Consider the following 23,801-nt stretch of genomic DNA (forward strand, 5'->3'; position numbering starts at 1 on the left):
AAAATTTCAACAGGACCAGAGAAGGAATTGATTCAGTACTCAAATAAAAAGTCACCTCCTTTTATTAAGGGTATAAAATGACTGCTTTGCAATAAAACATAGTGGAGAAAAAAGACCTCAGAATCATCGGAACTTAAAACAAACATCAACAGCTGATAATAGTAAAAGCTCTCGTTCAGTCATTGGTCAGTAAAAAACTACACAAAGTTCCAACTGTTCCAGTGTGCAAATAGCAGTCAAATATACCACATAAATAGGCAATATCTATCCCAGTCAACAGAATGTTTCAGCCATGCAATCCAAAGCATGGCTGAAACATTCTGTTGACTGGGATAGTATTGCCTATTTATGTGGTATACTTGACTGCTATTTGCAACACTGGAACAGTTGGAACTTTGTGTAGTTTTTTACTGACCAATGACTGAATGACAGCTTTTACTATTATCAGCTGTTGATGTTTGTTTTAAGTTCTGATGATTCTGAGGTCTTTTTTCTCCACTATTTTTTATTGCAAAGCAGTCAATTTGTACCCTTAATAGAAGGGAGGTGACTTTTTATTTGAGTACTGATTTTAATTACCCCAATACTGACTGGATAAATGTTACATCAAGCACTAGGGAGGTAAAATTCTTAGATGTAATAAATGACTGCTCCTTGGAGCAACTAGTCCAGGAACCAACAAGAGGTGGAGCTATTTTAGATCTAGACCTTAGTGGTATGCAGAGCATAGTACAAGAGGAAATGGTATTGGGTCTGCTGTGAAACAGTGATCAAAATATGATCAAATCTCTAATATCTGGAGTGAAGTCACTGAGGAAATCTACTGTAGCAGCATTTAATTTTTGAAAGGGCAGTTATAATAAAATAAGGAAATGATTAAAAAGAAGCTGAAAGGGTCAAACGCAAAGGTTGGGACTTTAAATCAGGCATGGATGTTGTTTAAAAATATCATCATGGAAGCCCAGACCAGATGTATTCTAAGTATTAACAAAGGTGGAAAGAAGAGCAAATGACAGCCAGAGTGGTTAAAAGGTATAATGAAAGAGGCTATTACAGCCAAAAGAATGTCCTTCGAAGAATGGAAAAAAGGATCCAAATGAAGAAAATAAGAGGCAACATAAGCACTGGCAAGTCATATGCAAAACATTAACAAAGAACGCTAAAAGAGAATATGAAGAGAAACTTGTCACAGAGGCAAAAACTCATAGCAACAACATTTTCAGGTACATCACAAGCAGACAGTCTGTGAGGGAATCTGTGGGACCATTAGATCACGCAGAAGCAAAAGAGGCACTCAGAGAGGACAAGGCCACAGCACAGAGATTAAATAAATTCTTTGCTTCGGTCCTTACGGAACAAGATGTAAGAGATCTACCTGTACCAGAAATGATTTTCATGGGTAACAATGTGAAGGAACTGAAAGAAGACGAACTCAAAGAAGACGAACTGAGCCAAATCAATAAATTAAAGAGTATTGTAGTAAATCACATGAACCAGATGGCAAACACCCTAGGGTACTGAAAAAACTCAAACAAAATGAAATTGCTGATCTGCTATTAACCTGTTGTTAAAATCATCCGTAATACCTGAAAACTGGAAAATGGCCAATGTAACACCATTGTTTAAAACGGGTCCCAACCTTGTCAACAGAACACTTTGGTGAGTAGCTTTGCACAGAAGCATGGCCTGGCCAAGCCACAAAGTTTTGAAACCAGCAACCAGTAAAGATATCATTTTGGTATTGCACTGGGAAGTAATTAGCATTCATTTTAATACCAAGAAGAAAACATTTTTAAATAAAACTTTCTGCATTCCCCCTTCATGATGAATTGTGTCCTTACTTGAGCTTTTCCAGTGACCAATAATGTGTAGCCCCATTCTTTAAGTCCTGCACTTCCACAGCCACCACAGTACGAGGAAAAGCATGGTGACCCTGATTTTTCGCAGGTTCAGGAGGTTGCAGCTCTGGGGGCAGTGGGGAATATAGTGTATCTGTAAGCAGCACAAACTGAAACTGCACCTGAAGTCGAGAAAAATACAAGCAAAGTTGTGAAGAAGCAAGAAAAATCATTCATACACTGCAACATAAACTGATCACCTTAAGAGAGGAGGGAAGAGGAAGAGAGAATATACATTTAGATGCACCAATGCACAAAAATGACCAGGTCCTCAAGGGCTCACCTTCTTCTTTAACTCCACACTGATTGCATTTGCTTCCTTTAGGTAAACAGCATTTCCCCAGAGCAGGTCCCTCAAGGATGTAAACTGATGGTGTTTCCATTTCCGGAATGCCCACTCAGCCAGCTCATAGTCACGCTGAGTCCATGGCACTGGGGAGAGCACAGAATGCACTGTCACACAAATCACAAGAAAAGGGCACAGGCACTGCAACTGGTGTTACAGGGAATACATGGCCAAAAAAAGTTTAGGAGATTATAAAATCCTAGTCTTCATTAGTAGGTGGCACAGTAAGAAATGATTCAGAAGTGCCTGGATATAGGACTTCATATCTACAACACCAATCTCTCCATGCTTGAAGAAAGCTACTGGCTGAATGGCTGGCACATATTCAAATTTATATCACCTACTTAGGAAACCTGCCATAAAAATTTCCAGGTACACACCTTCTTCTTCTTCCTCCTCCTCTCTCCTCTTCCTCAGTGGTCTCTGCAGTCAGAGAACGTGTCTCCACCTGCTTTTGTAAGGCCTGCAGTTTACTTTCATAGTCCTGGAAAGACATAAAGGAGAGTCCTTGGAGAGACAGATGAAGCAAAGTAGATGAGAGTCTCCAGAGAGACAGAAAACAGTGAAGAAAGGACAAAACCATCAAAACAGTTACAATGCCAGTTTCATTAACTCCTCCAACTAGTTCTTCAAAGGAAAGTTTTACTGTTTACAAAGTAAAAATTGAACAAAGACTCATCCACTGCAGAGAATGCTCTTGTGAAATGCCAATGCTTGCAGAATCGTAGCTACTCAACCAAAGATCTGATGCTACTTATGCATCGAAAGCCCACGGCGACTTTGTCTCAGTCGAGAACTTTTGTGTAGAGTTGGAAATCAACGTTTGCCGTTTAACCCGAGTCCCTGAAGAAAGTATTGAAACCCGCGGTGTCGGGCGTTACCAGGGAAGCCTTGTGGATTAAGCCTTGCAGATTATTGATCTTTGGACTGAGAGTGGAGTGGAGAATAAGTAAATACAAAGAAATAGAGAAATGAAAAAAAAAAAGAATCCCAAAAAATGACAAAAGATAAGTTCACGTTTATTTTTATTTTTTGATCACATTGCACTCGTGAGCAGTTTTGCATTGATGTAATAGCACGTATATTCATTTAGAAGAGACCGCCCTATGAAAGAAGTGCTATGCCACCGGGCAGAAAGAAATGAGCTTGCCTTAAAAGCGGTGGTTTGTCTAAGGGCTCTCTTTCAAATAATTTTCAAAAAATAAATAACAAAAAAGAGTGGGTTTATGTGTAGTACGGTGCTATTTGTCTGCATAAGTAGCATCAGATCTTTGGTTGAATAGTTTTGGTTGTCATGTGTACCAAGGATTGAGGGGAGGTTTAGTGCAGAATCATAGCAGCAGGTACTGCTGGAGGAAGCAATGGATGACCCCACCAAGACCAGGGTCAAAGTGCGACATGAACCCTCTTCAGTGCTGGAACTACAATAGTCAAATCAGCAAAACAATGGACAGATGAAAGGAAATGGTAAAGCACCTTCCTTTTACTTTTGTGGATATTTCTGAAACACAAAATGTTCTTTACCTTTCTAATATAGCAACATGGTATACATTTTTTTTTCTTGCAGGAAAACTTTCTTATAGAGATACTAAAACAATGTTTTCTTACCACCACAAGACTTTGGCCATCAGAGACAAGGTGATATACTAATGGGCTGATGTAACAAGCCTTATGTTAGAGCTGTGCACTGAAGCTCAAGACACTATTTCCTAACGTGTGTAAAAAAAAAAGTAACACCCGATGCAATAAACAAACCATATGCAATAATGTACATACAAAAAGTGTGTGAATATAGGAGAGCAAGCCAGTCACTATGCTACATTCTAGTGCACTGTGTGTGTGTTAGCAGAAAAATCGACATCTTGTTCAAAGATTGTAGTGGAACCTGAAGGATTATTGCATACACATACAGTACAAACATATTTTCCACACAAAATTTTATTGATATAATAGCACGTACATTTCTGCAGGTAAATGCACTGCCCATCATCTCAAAGTTGCAGTACCTATCCTTAGCCCTGCATCTGGCAACACAATCATCTCTGCTCCTCAACCCCCTACCATTTTAAAAATTTTATTCATTACATTGTCCACCCATATCCTTCAATAAAAGAAGAAAAAATGTTGCAGGTAGTTCATGCTGGCCCATCAAAACAAAGTAGCACAAAAAGCTCTCAGTAATGCTAATGTTTTACTCTTCCTCAGACCATGCACTAAATTCATTCTCTCTCTCAATCTCCTGAATCTAAAGTACTGGTAAATATAAGACCAAGAACAAAAATTTTAAAATCTAATAACAGTCAGAGTCGCAGCTAGAGTCGTAGTTAGACAGCAGAAAAATAGAGGAGTCGGAGTCAATGGTTTGGTGTATCGACTCCATAGCCTTGAAGAAGCTGTGCACAGAATCCATGCCAAGCCTCCCATACTTTACTACATAAGCCCCTAAAAGGGAGAAAATAACAAGCCACAAGTCTGGGATCTACCCCTAACTTGCTTTACAACAATGTCTCAGGGCTGCAAGTCCAATCTGCCAAAATACACTATATAATTGCAATGTAACACTGTTGCAGGAATTACCACTATTGTTAGCAGAATCTGTGGTACTTCAGGAGTCAAACAGCACACACCAGAATGAGAGAGAAATCTTCTTTATTTGCCAGCAAACAAAGTAGAACATCAGCACTAAGTCTCTTCTTCTCATTCTCAGCTCTCTGGATCTTATGGCTTCTGTCTCCGCTCCTCTCTTCTTCTTAGCTCTCTCCTTCTCTCTTCTTAGCTCTCTCCTTCTCTCTTCTGATGTAAGCTGCTTCTGCTCTCAGTTATATACTATTCCTAAACCCCTCTAGCCCCCCTTACTTTCCAGATGGTAAAATAGATGATTACCCTGCCTTGAACTAATCACCTCTACACATATGTTGAAAATCAGTTACATAGGTTCCAGACATTTCCTAACTGACCTATGACCTGGGCCTCTCAGACTAGACAATGTAGCACCTATCTCTGTATTATTCACATAATCCCAGTCATAGCTTAAACTGGGTTCTGGCATTCATTAAGGGGTCAAGGGACCAATCTTTGCTTAATGGCATACAGATATGGTTTGTTATTACTTTCAGGACCATTCCTACACTTAGCTATTCATCAAGAAACAAAGTTGACTTTTCCTGACCTTTTTCACCTAGCTAGGACTGTGGATAATTCAAACCAGATGATCTATTTAAACTTGCAGAGATATCACTTGAAAGGTCAGACAAAGTTGAATTGAAAAGATATTCTACATAGAAATAGAACTTATTAATTACACAGAATAAAACATATTCTAAAATAAACAGAAATCAAAATTCCTTATAAGACAAAATCTAACTCATCTAGAATTATTTAAAATCTACTCTATTTTCTTCTAACCAACATTAGCCTAATCTTTTTAAACTATCTTCTAACACTGTTTGCTTGTTGATCCCTCGAGATTATCCACTATGCCCAATAGCCTTCAGATGTGGTAAATAATTACTTCTCCCTGACCTTTCTAACCTCTTAGTCTAACAAAAGCTAGACATTCTTGAGCAATTGAAACCCAGATAACATTCCTCACTTGCAGGGTGAAAGGTTAAAATAGAATTAACAATTTCTCTTTGCCCAAGCTGCCTCAACACTGAAGCGACTCTGATGGCAGTTGTGGATAAAGCACAAATGTGGATTATGTACTCACATTTACATTTCCTGGTTTGATGATACAAGTGTAAAGATCTCAATTTTCCAGTTCATGCAGATGATATTAGAGCTGTTAGAAGACCCAGTTTGTGAGAAATAAACAAGTGAAGAAATGTAAAGCAAACCCATGGTCGATCAGAGAAAAAGTAAGACCACCACAGATATGATGGTCCTTTGATACTTAGAGGCCGACTAAAGCTGCTTTCTTCAGAGAAACAAACTGCTACCAAAACTGTCAGAACACTTTCAGCCAAATCCAAAACTTAACCCCTGGTTTCAGCCTATCCTCCTATATAATATTCTCACCTCCAACGTTCTGAGGCTGCCTGGAACCGTAGATTCCGCCGGATGTGGTCTGCTTCATGGAGTAGATCAAACTGACGTCAGCAGCAAACAGCGACACAGCCAGGAAGAGTAGTACCAGCCAGGGGGAGGAGTAGGGAAACACACAGAGCGTGTTTCCCTACTCCTCCCCCTGCCTAGGAATCGCTCCACACTGGCTGCCAACCTCGGAGTTCCGAACCACCCACGCACCCTAACCGCCCTGGGAAACCTGCCACCGCCCTCCCTGTCCTCTCCAAGTTCGGCCCTCGCCACCCGCAACCCCCATCGGCCGGTACAAAAAGAAGAAACCCCAAAAAAAACACTACAAAACGTGCCTCCGTAGACAGCCATCTGCCATTGGCTGTCATCTGTGCAGCCACTCCTCCTCTCCCCTGCACGTCACTGCCCCTGGAGGACGACCCCGGAGGAGCGCTGCGACTTCAGAGGGGAGAGGAGGACCGGCTGCAGAGACGATAGCCAATGGCAGATGGCTGTCTACACAGCCGCGTTTTTCAGGTTGGTTTTTTTCCCCCGTTTTTGTCCTTTTTTCCGCCGCTGCTGCTCAACAGGAGAAGCAGCAGCGGTCACACACCGTTACTATTGGGGGTTGCGGGTGGCGGGGGGGTTCATATGCCCGGGGGTGGAGGGGCTTGCATGATGCGCAGGGGGGAAGGGGCTTGGGGGATGCGCCGAGGGGGGGCAGGGGGGGAGGAAACATCGCTAGCACCCATTTCCTTCACAACAGAAACGGGCCTTTTTTACTAGTCACTTATAAAGTGGCACAGCAGGTAAACCAAGACTGGGTTGCAATGATCAAGACTTTCTCATATAGTGGAGGAGTAGCCAAGTGGTTAGAGCACCAGTCTTGACATCCAGAGGTGGCTGGTTCAAATCCCACTGCTGCTCCTTGTGATCTTGGGCAAATCACTTAACCCTCCATTGCCTCAGGTACAAAATTAGATTGTGAGCCCTACTGGGACAGAGAAATATCCAATGTATCTGTATGTAGCTCACCTTGAGCTACTACTGAAAAAGGTGTGAGCAAAATCCATCCAAATAAATAAATAAATAGTGATGGTGGTTTACCTCAAGCTTATGAGGAAATTTCACTTACAAAAGGGCACAAATGTAGATGTCAGCAGCAATATTTTCTACTGAAACTTCCAGGATGGTATATCAAGTTTTGACATACAGATTGCTAGGGAGATTTTAAAATAGTGCATGTGAAAAACTTTCTTCCTTTGACATACCATGGCGTAACATAATATAACAGCAAATCAAGACCTCTGATTTACCCAATTTATCACCTGATGCAATGAAATAAATCCCAGTTGATCTCTGATACTATCTTGCTTTTCACAAATGCCAGAAATAATCAATACTTTCTCACTGATACTTTAGATCCAGGAATGCATTTTCTTTTTTTACAATAAGCTTTTTAGTATAAATTACTGCAAGGATTTACAGTGATGTGAAAAGGTTTTCCCATCATTATATTGGTAAAGTCAGTTCCATAAATCCTGGATGGAAAAAAGCCTCCATTCAAGAATAAGTCATCTGGATACCCTTGGTTTATTTTTTTTTTTCATTAGGAAAGATTTGGAATGTATTATCCCACTATTTGCAAGAAGGAGGGTGCAGAAGCAAAGGTTCAACCAACATGTAGGACAACAGTCCTGAATCCATGCCAAATCCAGTTCTTAAGGTTACCTCTTATAGCTTACAAACTGGATATTTGCAATCCACTGAGAAATGAATCACTCAAAGGTTTAAAAGAAGATTTCAGACTTTAATTTTAGAGCAACTTCATAACATTCCAAACCATCCTTATTTCTAAGCAGTCCATCTTCCACTCAAAATAATCATCACAAGTTAAAAGAAAACACAAAAATGTCAGAACACTGAAATAATCCCAATAGATACTTACTTCCCTTCCATAGCATAAAAGTTCCTTCAATTCTCTGCTTCATTTGGAATTCAAAGAAACAGAGAGAATTGAAAGCAGATCAAGACCATATGGCCTATCCAGTCTGCCCATTCATACTCTGGAGGAAAGGAGAAACAGGGGTGATATGATACAGACGTTCAAATATTTGAAAGGTATTAATCCGCAAACGAACCTTTTCCGGAGATGCGAAGGCGGTAGAACGAGAGGACATGAAATGAGATTGAAGGGGGGGCAGACTAAAGAAAAATGTCAGGAAGTATTTTTTCACAGAGAGAGTAGTGGATGCTTGGAATGCCCTCCCGCGGGAGGTGGTGGAAATGAAAACAGTAACAGAATTCAAACATGCGTGGGATAAACATAAAGGAATCCTGTTCAGAAGGAATGGATCCTAAGGAGCTTAGCCGAGATTGGGTGGCAGAGCTGGTGGTGGGAGGCGGGGATAGTGCTGGGCAGACTTATACGGTCTGTGCCAGAACCGGTGGTGGGAAGCGGGGCTGGTGGTTGGGAGGCAGGGATAATGCTGGGCAGATTTATACGGTCTGTGCCCTGAAAAGGACAGGTACAAATCAAGGTAAGGTATACACAAAAAGTAGCACATACGAGTTTATCTTGTTGGGCAGACTGGATGGACCGTGCAGGTCTTTTTCTGCCGTCATCTACTATGTTACTATGCCATCTACTCTCCCTTTCAATCCCTTACGAGATCCTATGTACTTGTCCCAAGCTTTCTTGAATTCAGATAGTTTTCTACTATAGGTCAATGATCACAATTTAATCCTTCCTTCACATGATTATTACACAATTTCAGAAAGGACAGAGTACATTTTAATAGTTAAGCTCTCATTCCTTTCTGAGTCAGCTCCAGAGGAGTTCTCATTCAAAGTTCAAGCCTACATTTTACATAGCCCAAATACAGGTATGTTTGGGGGTGGAGTAAGTCGTCATATATGCACAAATTGTACAAAATATGCATGTAAATTTATACCAGTTCACTATAGGTGCAGGTACGGTGGCCCCCAATGGCATCAATTTAGAGGTCGAATGGGTATAATGTTGTGTGCCTTTAAAAACGATTGGGGTGGGCCAGTAATGGTAGGTATTTAACTTGGGAAACATACGCCCATGCAGTATTCTTCAGTGGAGCGGTTCCTGACCCAAGTCTGTGTGAGCACCAGTCTGGCAGGCAGCTGCGCATAATAATGACAGTAAGTGATGAATAATTTGATTAGTAAGTGTTGATATTGTGTACAAGGTGGTTTATTTCAACAGTGATAATATTATTGTGATGTTGTAGAGGAATTGGTGGTTCCTCCTGAGGACGTGAAACGAAATGCGGTCCAGCATCGGGGAACCGTTTTGAATAGGAGGATTATCTCCGCCTTGAAGGTGGGTGTCACTTACCTCTCACCCAGCACCTGCAAGCTGATTACAATGGATGCCATTTGGCAGCGTCATGTTGGGATAAGTAGCAGTACTCAGTTTAAACTTGAATAATACTGCTGTTAACAGGCCTCTTATACCAGGCGCCTATGGCTAGCTGATTTCTAGTGCTAGCTAAAAATGCTAGTGCACCTTAGTAAAATACCCCCAAAGTGAGGTATTTATGGAATTAAGAGATTAGTACTTAGAACTGCAACAGTATACTACAAGTCTTTCAATAATTTAACTTGTGTAACTAACTTTATAGATGGTATCCTGGTGTTTTTGGTGGTTAGGCTGTTTCATTTTATTACTGTTAGCTGGGGAACTGGCTAGCGTTAGTTTAAACGTGTCTAATTTCCATGTACGGAGAAATTTTATTAATTGTAATGAGCTGTTACCTAGACAAATTGAAACTTTGATATCCCCCAGATAGAATCAGATTGATTTTAAAGATTTAAAAAAAGGAAAACCATGAAATGTCAAGTATTAAATATTGTATTGGCTAGAGATAGCAAATGGATACTGTTCCAATTCCAATCTACTACTTTAACACTGGGTCTGTGGTGAATAAGGCCCTGGTAATTAGACAATGGATTGAGGAAGAAGATCCTGGTATGGTGTTTATTGTGGAAACTTGGCTAAGAAGTAAGGAGGATCCTATTTTAAATGAACTCTGTCCAAATGGATTTAAACCGTTTTGTAGTTGCCGGGAGAGAGGTAGGGGTGGTGGTGTGTTAATGATTTATAAATCTTTTTTAGTAGAACTGAAGGAAGTAGTTGCGACTTCATCCCTGGAGATTCTACCTTGTATAGTTAAGGATGATTCTTTGGAAAACTCAGGCTGTTTCATCTTGTGTTATTGACTCCCCAGGAAAATGGGAAAAGACTCAGGAAGTGTTTTATTACTTTGTATCACAAGAACAGGTTGAGTTCTCCAATATGATATTGAGGGGAATATTAACCTTCATTTTGAAAATATAAATGATAGAAATATTAGTCAGTTTTATACGTTTTAGATTCTGCAGGTTTTAACAGAACTCCCATATCCTCAACTGGATGTATGTGCATATAGATTTGCTTCAATACCATCACTTAATATTACTGATGTTTTATGGTGATCACCACAGACTACAAATTGTGTTACATTGGAAAGAAAAATCTATAAAGCATGTAGGAAAACAACCAAAATTAAACTGGTCAAGAAGGAAACTAGTTCTCACTGTTTTTTGGCAGAAAGTGGATAAAGAATTAGATGGAGAATTTTTAGCGAGCAGAAAGAAAGGAGTAGGAAAAGTAGGCTCTTCCAAAAAAAACGGAGATGGCGTGTGTGGAGAATCAATTCTTTATTCTATCACAAACACTGTCACACTCAATTCGGACACGACACAGCTGTGTTTCGGCAAAAAAATACGCCTTCATCAGGAGTCTTATGAGATACAGTTGATGATATAGTAGATGGTATATATTTGCGCATCTACTTGCGTAGGATTCCAGTGTACCTCCACCCCTGTGGTGGCTTTACCCCGTCTTGGAATTTTTAGCGAGAACATTATTGGGCTGGAGTAAACTGAGTGAAGATATATTGAATGAAATTGCACCGCTGAAATTAAAAAAATTAGTAAGGAAGTGACATCACCCAGCTGAATGGCGGCATAGTCCCTGAGTTCCTCCACATAAGTACATAAGTACATAAGTGCCATACTGGGAAAGACCAAAGGTCCATCTAGCCCAGCATCCTGTCACCGACAGTGGCCAATCCAGGTCAAGGGCACCTGGCACGCTCCCCAAACGTAAAACATTCCAGACAAGTTATACCTAAAAATGCGGAATTTTTCCAAGTCCATTTAATAGCGGTCTATGGACTTGTCCTTTAGGAATCTATCTAACCCCTTTTTAAACTCCGTCAAGCTAACCGCCCGTACCACGTTCTCCGGCAACGAATTCCAGAGTCTAATTACACGTTGGGTGAAGAAACATTTTCTCCGATTCGTTTTAAATTTACCACACTGTAGCTTCAACTCATGCCCTCTAGTCCTAGTATTTTTGGATAGCGTGAACAGTCGCTTCACATCCACCCGATCCATTCCACTCATTATTTTATACACTTCTATCATATCTCCCCTCAGCCGTCTCTTCTCCAAGCTGAAAAGCCCTAGCCTTCTCAGCCTCTCTTCATAGGAAAGTCGTCCCATCCCCACTATCATTTTCGTCGCCCTTCGCTGTACCTTTTCCAATTCTACTATATCTTTTTTGAGATACGGAGACCAGTACTGAACACAATACTCCAGGTGCGGTCGCACCATGGAGCGACACAACGGCATTATAACATCCGCACACCTGGACTCCATACCCTTCCTAATAACACCCACATTCTATTCGCTTTCCTAGCCGCAGCAGCACACTGAGCAGAAGGTTTCAGCGTATCATCGACGACGACACCCAGATCCCTTTCTTGATCCGTAACTCCTAACGCGGAACCTTGCAAGACGTAGCTATAATTCGGGTTCTGTTTTTACTATAATAAGAACTACCAACTTACTAATTTTTGCTACCTTGCCGTCTTATATTTGAGAGACACCAGTCACAAACTGATGGTGAACCACAGTGGACGCTTAGATATGAAGGTTTTTGCTTATAACCTGGTGAGCTCATTGGGCTTTATGGCGCAGCAAATGACAACAGTGCCTCTAGGGCCGCATCCTGAATCCGCTGACAGAGCACCACTAAGCACTGGGGAACTAAATCTATGCTACCCACCAGCTACTAAAGAGGAATTGCATGGGTTTTGGAGAGGCAAGATGGTGTACTAGACAGCAGATATATTGCTCAGACTCTGTTTCCTATTTGAAAGACAAGACCGAGGAAAACTGCACCGTAAGCTCTGGGGTGGTAACTAGTACTCCAGTACTCACCCAACGCAAAATTACTGAGTTTGCTGGGCTTTCAACAGCTACTGGAGTAAGCCCGCTTGGATTGTCGCAGGGCAGGGCTCAGCTTTCCTCATCCTTGGTCAGTAGTGATTCGTTTACCTTGAAGAGAGAGTGCCGCCATTCAATCTGGCACTGCAGCATGCAGAAAGCCTTGAGGGTGCTGGCCAACCATTCAACAGGACCTATTACTGGAGTTTCCAAGGAGCAAGGGTCGCCGGAGGTTATGATATCTGAATTGTGAAACACAATTCTGCTGGGGCCAGTAGGCGGAACTAGCAGCAATAGAACCATCATTCAAGAAGTTCAGACGGAGACTCCGGATCTCCCTGAGTTGGAGGAGTGGACTGAGGTGCCCCAGTCCACTGGATTTGAGCCGGTATGACCTCCATCGTTTACCTAAGAGGAGATTTGGAAAATGATAGAGTCCCTTGGTCAGACAATAGCAGCACAGAGTTCAGCCCAAGTGGGGAAAATACATACCATGGCGCAAAACATTGTGATAATGGAACATAAAATGGACGGTTTTGAGTTTCAAGTGAATATGTTAAAAAAATTTAGTGGAAAGCAAATCACTTCTGTTCAAAAGTTGATTCCACAGTTTCTACTTTGATTAAAGGACAGTTAAGTTTGGAACTTAAATGTGAAAATTTGGAGAACCAAGTACGTAGGAGGAATCTTCGATTAATAAACTTTCCCAGGATACTGGGAGTTTCTGCTCAGGAAATGTTCAAACAATATTTCCTTGAGATACTTTATGTTCCTAAAGAGTCGTTACTTCCTGCCTCTAAGTATTCTATCTTCCTCCATTTAAGAAAAAAGTAGTAAGGAGAGATGGATTATTTGTCACCTATTTCAGAAGATAGTTTGAACTTAACTGCTCTTCTTGAATCATCTAAAGAGAAACCTGTGATTCCAGCCACGCTGGTTGCTATTATGGCTTTGGATTATGATAGAGACTGGCTTCTGAGGCTTTATTTCCGACACAGAGACATTACTTTTGTACCTTGAAAGCTCGTATGTTTCCAGATGTGCCAAAATTACTCAGAGATGTCGTAAGCAATTCCTACTTTTGAGACATAAGGTATTGGCCCTGGGGACTCTTTTCCTGTTGAAGTTTCCTTGCAAGTGTATGGTTAAATATAAGAATGAGAATTACATTTTTTTGATTCTTCACAATTGGTGATGTTTCTCAGTAATAAAACAGTGGCTCAAGATCAAGCTTTAGCTGCTCCCACTTCTTCTGCATGTCACGGAGTATAGTTCTGAACCTCTTTCTCTAATTGATTAGGTAAACTCTGCACTTTACGATATTATTCCTTATCAAGGTAAATGCTTTTATTACTGTATGGTGATCCCTGCCTCTCTGCAACAATTGTGGACTTTTGAATGGTATATTAATTGATTTCCTGGTACTATGCAAGAGTTATATTTTTTCTATAAATGCTGTTCCATTTCTAATTCAAGAATATTTTCTTGATATATACTTTGTAACTTAATTAAAAGAACTGCAATTTGGATGCTGGATCTAAAGGCAGCATAAAGCAGGACTTGCAAGCCAATGTAGAAGGCCTTCACAGAAAGTTTAATGATATAAGCCAACGGCTAAATCAGTTTGAGGAGCAAGTTATTGCTCATTATCAGGATGTGTTTGACCTTCACAAGAGGTGTGATAGTTATGAGTCTAAATATGAGGAATTATTGCTTAAGATGGAGATATTGAAAATCGAGCACACTGAAATAATATACGGCATGGGGAATACCGGATGGCGTGCAAGGGGAAGATGTGGCTGTGCTAATGCAGATAATTTGCACTCTTTTCCTGCATGTGGAACAACCAGGGTAGGAACAATAGCCCTTGGGATTTGAAAGAGTTCATCATGCTCTGGGGACACTCCAGTCAGAGCATCCCTGTGATATCATTGCTTATTTTCATCGCTTTCCGGCGAAAGCGTGTATACTCCAAGCACCTCGCCAAGTGGCCATGTTCTACTGGATGGAGCCAGGTTGAGCTCTCTGCAGACTTATCTGCCACTACTTTTTGCCGGAGATGAGAATTTCGAGATACCACAAGGTGTCTCACCCAGCATAAGTTGCATTACCACTAGCACTATCCTTTCAGCTTTTGTTTGCAGTGAACAACAAGCCATTTAAAGTACAACACCTGTGGAGGCTCAGCAAATCTTGCCAATCGGACACCTCTTCTCCTGCAACTACGTCTGCTACCTGAGAGAGAATGCTAGAGGCTTATCTTCTTCATCTGTTTGTCTTCTCTTCGATGCCCGAGCAGATGAAGCCGGGAAGATCATAAGTGGAGCACACTGTGAAAGTTTGATGCTCACTGTTGCTTTTAAGATACGTTTTTGCCTTTGACTGTTTTGAGAACATTTCACAATTGTTGGATCTAATATACCAGTGGGTGGGGAGGACTGGGGAGGTGGAGCTGTGACTTCCTGCCCCACTTTGAAGATGGCCACTTTGCTGGGGGTGTTCAGGGAGGGGATTGAGGATGGGATGGGCGGATGGAACGAGGGATGAATTTGCCATCTTTATTGTCTAGTAGGTGGACACGTGATGTCACTGCTAGGGTGCATCTTATAAGAGGGGTTCTGTTGCAGCTTGTAGGGGCTGTTTACATTTGCACTGTATTCCATATTCTTTCTATTAATACCCCACAGGTGTGGTTTTTTTTCTATGAATGTTAGGGGGTTAAATACCCCTCAAAAGTGCCAAATATACTTCAGAGAAGTTGACCGCTTATGCATGTATGTGGGGTTTGCGCAACAGACACACCTACTCTGTAAGCATTAAATTTGTTTTAAGCATAAAAATTATCAGGTGATATTTTTTGCTTCTAATCAAAGAAAGCTAAAACTAATGGGGTAGCTATAGAATTTGCAAACCATTGCTCACCTGGGGTACGTGAAATCTACCGTGATTCAGGGGAGATATCTTCTACCTAACATTGACCTGGCAGGAACTGCACATACTCTGCTAAATGTCTATGCCCCCCAATGCGATCAAGGCCAATTTTTTCAATTGCTAAATTGTTTGCTGCTGGAGAAAGCCACTGGGACACTATTAGTAGGGGGACATAACACAGCGCAAGATACTACAGCCCAGTGGTAATGGTAAAGTTGATAGGCAATGTCTTCACCAATTGTTAGCTGAGTGGGAGCTCGTCAATATTTGGTGTTTCCAGCACCCCCTGGGGAGAGATTTCACTTTTCATTCTGGTGTTCATGATACCCATTCTAGGACAGATATGTGGCTGGTGGGTGGAGACTTAGTATCCAGGGTTCGTTCCTCCATTACTGAGCCCAGGATTTGGACAAACCATTCCCCCATATGTATGAGTTTACTTCTAATGCAGCCCCCCAAGGACAAACGGTTGTGGAGGCTGGATGACACCATCTTTTTAGACCCTTAGAACATGCAACAGGTAGAGGCAGCTGAAATCATTCTGATTTCAATGATACCCTGGATGTATCGCCTGAGGTATTTTGGGAAGCGTTAAAGGCAGTATGAAGGTATTTCCTAATACAGGCAGACATTGTCTCGAACCCTATTTAATATTCTGATGGCTTCTTTGGGACATAGGCTGGAAACTTTGGGGTTGCAACCGTTTATTTATGTGGATGATATAACTACCTTTATTTCTTTAGATGGGGATACCTGACTTATAATAACTAAGATTAAACTGGTACTGTATTGTTTGCAGTAATGGGCAAGGTCTGTCAGATTGAACATGAACACAGAAAAAACTAAGTTTCTGCTTATTAGTCATCCTTACAATTTGAATCTTATTAATAATGCTGTAATTGATGGGGCCATCTATAAGTTAGACTCACAGCTGAAAGTATTGGGGGTGACTTTAGACAGCACACTCTCCTTTGAACCTCATGTTCAAATGTTATCTGTTACGGTGTTTAGACCAGTGGTGTTTCTTGGTTGTCTAGCACCCAGGGCAGATCGTTTCCCCCCCCCCCCCCCCAATACAGCGTTGTCATCCCCAGGTGCATTTCCTCTTACCTCCCGGGGTGCTGGGAGCAGCTGCACAGTTGTCGGCTCTACCGGTTCCCTGCTCCCTCTGCCCCGGAACAGGAAGTAACATCAGAGAGAGCAGGGAACAGGCAGAGCCGACAGCCGCGTGGCTGCTCCCTGCACCCCCTGCAGCGTGCAACTGGGGCAGACCGTCCCCACCACCCCCCCCTCGGTACAAACGTTGGTTTAGACTACTCTGGAAATTGTAATGCATTAGATCATATTTTAAAGGCAATGTATTTCACTTGATAGTACAGACACCTTTGTTGGGTCATTTAGACTACTGTAGTATCATTTACGTAGGATGTACTATAGCTACTCTAAGGTGAATTCAAATAATACAAAAACACAGCAGCCTATCTGATCTATAAAGCTTCTAGATTTGAGAGTGCTAAACCTTTGCTTATAAATCTTCACTGGCTGCCTACTGAAGCCCGCTCAGCTTTCAAGCTGTGTTGCTTGGTTTTCTCAATTCTTTATGGTTTAAATCCATTAATATGCTACCTATGATTCTATTATTAGGCAAAAATTATGCACCTAGTTCAAGACATTACTTTAGTTTACAATTCCTTTCACCCCAAGGGATATATAAACTGAATTAGAACGTCTTTTACTTATCCGTCTGCATCACGTTTCCTTCAGTTTCTTCACAGTGTTGGAGAAACCTGGTGGGGGGGGGGGGGGAGGAGAGAGAAGAACCATGGGGCATATATGGTGGCTGTGCCCTTAACTGTACAAAGAACTTGCCTTGAATTTAGTCACCCATCTATTTAAACCAATTGACTATACTACGCATCTTGTCCCCATCTATATATCTGCACTTGGCTCCTCAGCTATATGGTAAGCTGTATTGCAGAAAAACATTAGTATCGTAGCTTTGTTATCTGAATGTTCTAACGTGTGCTTATTAGATGTTTCATTAGTATTATGCTAACATTGTATTATATCTCTGTTATTTGAATTTCAGTGCTATCAAATGTGTATATTTTTGATCCTGTTTCATGATAGTCCTATTATTAGGTTTCAATTTGCTGTTTTCAAGTTTACTTCATTTATTGTACTTATATTTGGTCATTTTACTATCGTTATGCTGTTAACAAAACTAAGTTTTTGTTTTGTTACATTTGTACCCCGTGCTTTCCCACTCATGGCAGGCTCAATGCGGCTTACTTGGGGCAATGGAGGTTAAGTGACTTGCCCAGAGTCACAAGGAGCTGCCTGTGCCTGAAGTGGGAATCAAACTCAGTTCCTCAGTTCCCCAGGACCAAAGTCCACCACCCTAACCACTAGGCCACTCCTCCACTCCACATATTAAGCTTAGTCTCTCTATTGCAGTTCATGGAGCTGAGCTTGTCAACTAGTCAAAATCCCTTCCTTTCTTTTTCTTCTATCATATTAAAATTGTAGTTCCTCCCGCCCTCTCTCTTCCATGTTTTATAATTTATCTATCTTTTCTATAATTTTTAGATTGTAAGCCACCTAGACATGCTTTTTGATGGGCAAGATAGTCAATTCTGAACAAATTTGAAATGTAAACTATACCGCCTTGGGTGACTCTCTTCATAAAGGTGGTTAACAAATCCCAATAAATAAAAAAACATAAAAGTCAAGACTACTGGAAAGCAGTGCAATACAGGTTGTAGACCTGGCTTGGAGTTTCGATTTTGTGAGACCCATGGGTTTTCTTACTCAATAGAACAGTTTCGGGTCTGTTCCAACAGCAGCACCATTTTGTCCTGCATTGCCTTAATGCTGCCCACCTTACCTTGCCCTCACTTGGAAGTCTCCTGATGTGCTGCTAGTTTACAAATGGCTAACCAATCTTTGGTATATTTGTAACACAGAAAGGATTTCAACTGACGTCTCTACTAAATCTTTGGACAAATGGGAACGGGTCTGGAGGCCTTTTCTTCGTATCTAATGTAAAAGCTCTTTTCCAATTAGTTATTAGATTAACTGATACTTCCCATCTCACTCAGTTAGATGGTGCAATAACTCCTACAGCTGTTGGATTGGCAGCTTATTTTCAGGATAAACTCTTAAAAGCTAGAGCTTTATTCTCAAATTTAACACAGACTGACAGATATGAGGTTACAACTAGTTCTTTTGAAATAGTGGCTGATAGGAACTGGATGGATTTTCTACCTGACTGGAAATTATTTAAATCACTTTTTCATAAATATTCTAAATCACACTGTATATAAGACACTTTTCCGCATTCTTTGATGAATACACCTCCTTTTGAGTTTCTGATGGTATTTCATTGGATTCAATATTTACTTATGTCAGGACTCTTTCCAGAAAGATTAGGAAAAATTATAACACCTATTAAGAAGGATTTGAAAAAGTCTAGTGGTTCAATTTCTAACTACAGTCCAGTCCGGTCGTATCAATACCTTTTTTTGTTAAATTAAATGAAGGGCTTAGTTTGTAATCATCTTAATTCATACTTGATGCAACATGATGTTCTATTTTACCCAATCAGGCTTTCGAGCATGGCATAGTACAAAAATGGTTATTGTGTCCATTTATGACACTGTTATGCACATACTATGTCAAAATGGTACGGGTTTAATCCTACAGTTCAATCTATCGTCAGCTTTTGATTTGGTGGATATTTTGCTTTCTGAACTTAATCAAATAGGTATTGATGGTAATGTATTGAAGTGGTTTAGAGGATTTTGGGTTCTAGGTCCCCATTTACAAGGCACGCTAGCCTTTTTACTGCTCACTAAAAATTAGTGTGTGCTAACAGTGCAGATGCCTATAATATTCCTATGGCCGTCTACACGATTAGCATGCTCTAAAAACGCTAGCAAACCTAGGTAATATAAAGTAAAACACAATGGAAAGTTATTGGATAGTTGGAGAAATCCTTATGGAGTCCCACAAGGATCTTCTTTGTCACCTACACTGTTTAATATCCTATATAATAAAACGCATCTCCAACATTCTGAAGCTGACTGCATGGCTGAGGCATTCCTGCTCTCTGTATCCATCTCCTGAATTGACATCAAGTACTTCCGGGTTCGTCACAAGCAGAAGTGACCAACCACACGAGGTTTCTCGGCTTCAGAATGTTGGAGATGCATTCTATTAAATAGGATTGGTCAGTTCCTTGAAGCACAGCCAGAGCTCAGCGTCTTCCACAGTAACGCTCAGACACCAGAGAGAGGGAGGGAGAGAGGGGGGCCTGACACCAGAGGGGGGGGGGAGGTATTCTCTGTCGCACACTCTCTCTCTCAGCCAATGTCTTTCTCTCTCTCACTCTCATACACTCTATGTCTCACACTGTATCACATTCACTCTCTTGGTCTCATACACTCAGTCTCACAGAGAGTCTGTCTCTCTCACACACACACTCTCTCTCTCTCTCTCTCTCTCTCGCACACACTGTAACTGTGTGAAACACACACTCTCTCTCTCACACTGTCTCACATACGCACTTGCACACACTCTCATTCTCACACACACACTCTCTCTCACAGACACACTCGCACCCAGACTCACTCTCTCTCTCTCACACACACTCGTACATTCACTCTCTCTCTCACACACAGTCACTCTCACATACACTCTCCGAGGAAAACCTTGCTAGCGCCCATTTCATTTATGTCAGAAACGGGCCTTTTTTTTACTAGTCTTCTTATATTTTTTGGATTTGAATTAATAGAGAAGGTTACATCACTTACTTATGCCAATGATGTTACAGTGTTAATTCCAATTTACTCATCTATAAAGTCATCATCATCAATTGTTCAAAGATAATTAACACTGATTAGGTCCTGGATGTTACGCTATCAACTCAAGTAAAGTAATGAAAAGACCAAATTTTTACTTTTTGATAACAATCTTGATTCTTTAGTGGACAATATAATGGTGGACCAAACTAGGTTTTCACTTTCTTCTATTATAAAGATACTGAGAATTTATGTAGACCAGAATTTATCCCTTGACTCGCAATGCTCTAAGAGCGCTTTCTTTCAAGGAATTTAAGATGCATAAGAAAGTATGTTGAATTTGAGCAGTTCAGATCATTGGTACAGGCTTTGCTTTTGTCCGTTGGACTACTGTAAACTTATCTATTTAAGTGCGACTAGATAAGTTATCCGGTGATTGGAAACAATCCAGAGCATTGCAATCCGATTAATTTTTTCACTACAGAAGCAGGATAAAACTTTTGTCATATTTTGAATTACATTGGTTGCCTATAGAGGCGAGGATTATGTTCAAATTCTTCTGCTTTCTATATAAGATCCTAAATGGTGAATGTTCAATTTATAACACGGATCATAAGGAATTTATTTCCAATAATAAGGATAGAAGATCATTTCACAATTCACTTTTCATCCTTTCATCTATTAAGGGAGAGATTTAAAATGTTTGGAGACTTCTTGCAGTTCAAGCATCAAGGTCATGGAGTGATTTTAATATTTGTTTTGCTGCTCAGTTATCTTTTTTCATCATATTCAAGAAAAATGTAAAAACCTATCTTTTTAAGAAGTTTGTTAAAATTAGTTGAATAAGATTCTCTGTTTTTTGCTATCCGTGAGACTGTCTTGGTTTTTTAAATTTTGTAAACTGCTAAGAACCTGAAGATATCAGCGGCATAGAATTATGCTGTAATGTAATGTTAACAGGAATCTTTATAATGCCAAAGCTAATACAGGCTTGGATCTGGACAATTATCATTCAAGTCTGGATTTGCCGTGTCTTACCTCTTTCTAAGCAGTTAAGCTGTATTGCCCAACTGGGGGAGGATGAAGTCACCTGAGCTATAAACAGAATCGCTCTATAAGCACATTGCCCTGATGGCCTTACGGCTGTTTTTTTTTTTTAAATAAATTATTGGTGGCTGATAATGCTCGATCTCTTACGGCCTTGCTTAATAAGATTACAGAAATTTTAAAAATGCCAGAATCTTTGAGGTCAGCATGGATAAGCCACTTTGAGCCTGCAAAGAGGTGAGATAAGGTGGGATAGAAATGCAACAAAATAAATAATTGTTTTTCTGAAGCCTGGCAAAGACCCTTCTTTACCGTAATCATACAGACCCATATCCCTGCTTTGATATGATCCAAATTAATGGCATCAGTGCTTTCTAATAGTCTAGCTCAAATACTTCCGTTGATCATTGCTAACCCTCAGTTGAGTTTTTGTATGTGAACATCATGCTGTAAAAAATATATGACAGATTACTACAGTGGGTTTTTAAGCCTGTAAATTGCACTAATTAGTTACTGAAGTGTATTTCTCTAGTTTGGCCAGTAGATTGTTTATGTTTAAAGCTGGTACAGAGAATGACTGTTTTTTCTTTAGTCTAACACAGAGAGGAAGTAAGATGCAGTATAATTTTGAAAACGTATTTGTTCTGGGCTCTGACTGGCCCAGGAGCTCAATTCATATAGGATTTACTGGCTTTTGCCCCAGACTTAGCCATGGAGAAGAGAGAAAGATCTCTTTGCTGAGGCCCTGTAAACAGTATAATCTGTGAGCAGCTATATGTCCTGAACTCCACAGGTACTATTTAGATACTAAGCAAATGTAGTTTTATAAGTAATCCTATTTCAGTCACCTGTTGTTTGCTGATTGCACCTTTTCTGTTTATTGTTCTAATTTTTTTGACAAGCAGAGGCAATAAACTAAAAATGTTTAGTTTATTGCCTCTGCTTGTCTGGACTGACTAAGAATCCTGGTGGTTTATGTGTTGGGTCTCTGAGTGCTTTCTAGGAACTGTTGGACCACTGGGAATGTGGCTCCAGTAACCTAGAAATCACTGGGGAACACCTTGAGAGCAGGAGACTCGCCCAGAGGTGGTTGGGATCCAGTTGTTGGGAGGAAGGTGCTAGTGTAGAGCACAAGTGGCAGGTGCAGGCAGACCTGAGTTTGGCTGGGGATAGACCCTCTAAGTGGCCGCAGGGCAGCCCACGGTGGTGGTTAGGCGTTTTGTGACATAAGGTTAGATTTGTTTTATATGAGAATTGGTCAAATGGTGGCTTGGGCCTCCCTATATACATAAGTATAATTTAGCATGTCTTCTTAGACATCTAAAGGATTGGGTAATGGAATAGGAGATTTTACTCCATTGACTATGAACAGAGATGAATCCAGCTCAAATTACTTTACTTCCAAAACCAGAAAGGACCCCCATAATCTGGAATTATATTGGCCAATATCATTAACTTTGACTGAAAACTCCTTGGAAGGCTGATGGCTGACAGGTTGGCCCCTGTTGAGGGATACGGTACAGCCGCATTAGATTGTTTTATATATCAGAGGCACCCAGTGAAGAATCTGCAGTTAATTCTGGATTTAACAGGGGTACTGCCAAAAGTAGTACTTGCCCACATTTCTTCGATGTGGAGAGAACTTTTGATAGGGTCAACTGTGGACATAATACTGTTTGTGATGGAGAATTTTGGATTTAGGTGCTTGTTCTTGAAGATGGTAAAGGCTCTGTATAATGGTCCCCAAGCAGCCGAGTCAGATAATGGACAAAGCTCAGAGGGGTTTATGCTCAAGAGGCACATGCCAAGATTGTCCCCTATCCCTCATATTGTTTATCTTAACATTACTGCCTTTATTGAGAGGTACAGAGGGGTTTAGATATCACGGGGTCAGTCTAGGGTGCCAAGTGTTCAAAAGTATAGCCTTTACTGGCATCCTTACCTACCCTAACGGAGGAGTTTACATGGTTCAGGTCTTTGGCTGGGCTATGTCTGAACCTAAACAATCTGAAACATTACTGACTAATGAAGCCTGGGTAACAATGCAGGCGACAAGACAGGGGCAGTACTAAATGGGGCTACCATGGCAAAATGCTTTAGAACACCACAGTTGGTTTCTAATATGGTGCTCAGGAAAACCCAATACTGAATACTGCACAGGGTATATGAAGTTGAGTTGGGACAACAGATATGGGTTTCTACAGTGGTTCGTGAGTATTGGGGGGGGGCAATAGGAGGGTATTTGGGAGGAGTGAGATCAAGAGATTAAGCTCACACTTGATGGCATTCTATTTGATTTGACTGGGACCTTCCTGAATCAAGGGATGGTTTGCCAAGCAGGTAATCTGAAAAAACAAGCCTAGTGGCCAAGAAGTGTTTACTAGGTGTATGGGGTAAAGGATGCCTCATCCTTCTGGTGCTGGAGGAATGCCCTACATGAACTGATGTTAATGG

The 23,801-nt window shown here is 40.8% G+C and overlaps 1 protein-coding gene and 1 long non-coding RNA gene across 1 annotated transcript; both read right to left on the reverse strand.

The window, feature by feature from the left end:
* The window catches only part of LOC115482563 (6-phosphogluconate dehydrogenase, decarboxylating), a 419,310-nt gene that overhangs the window by 233,366 nt on the left and 162,143 nt on the right, over positions 1 to 23,801 (reverse strand).
* Positions 1,849 to 2,647, reverse strand: LOC115482568. The gene is made up of 3 exons (XR_003944105.1): positions 2,625 to 2,647; positions 2,182 to 2,330; positions 1,849 to 2,020 (listed from the first exon to the last, which is right to left on the reverse strand). It is a non-coding gene; the product is annotated as an uncharacterized LOC115482568 (long non-coding RNA).

This window comes from Microcaecilia unicolor, chromosome 13 (assembly GCF_901765095.1).
Source record: "Microcaecilia unicolor chromosome 13, aMicUni1.1, whole genome shotgun sequence".
Lineage (NCBI taxonomy): Eukaryota > Metazoa > Chordata > Amphibia > Gymnophiona > Siphonopidae > Microcaecilia > Microcaecilia unicolor.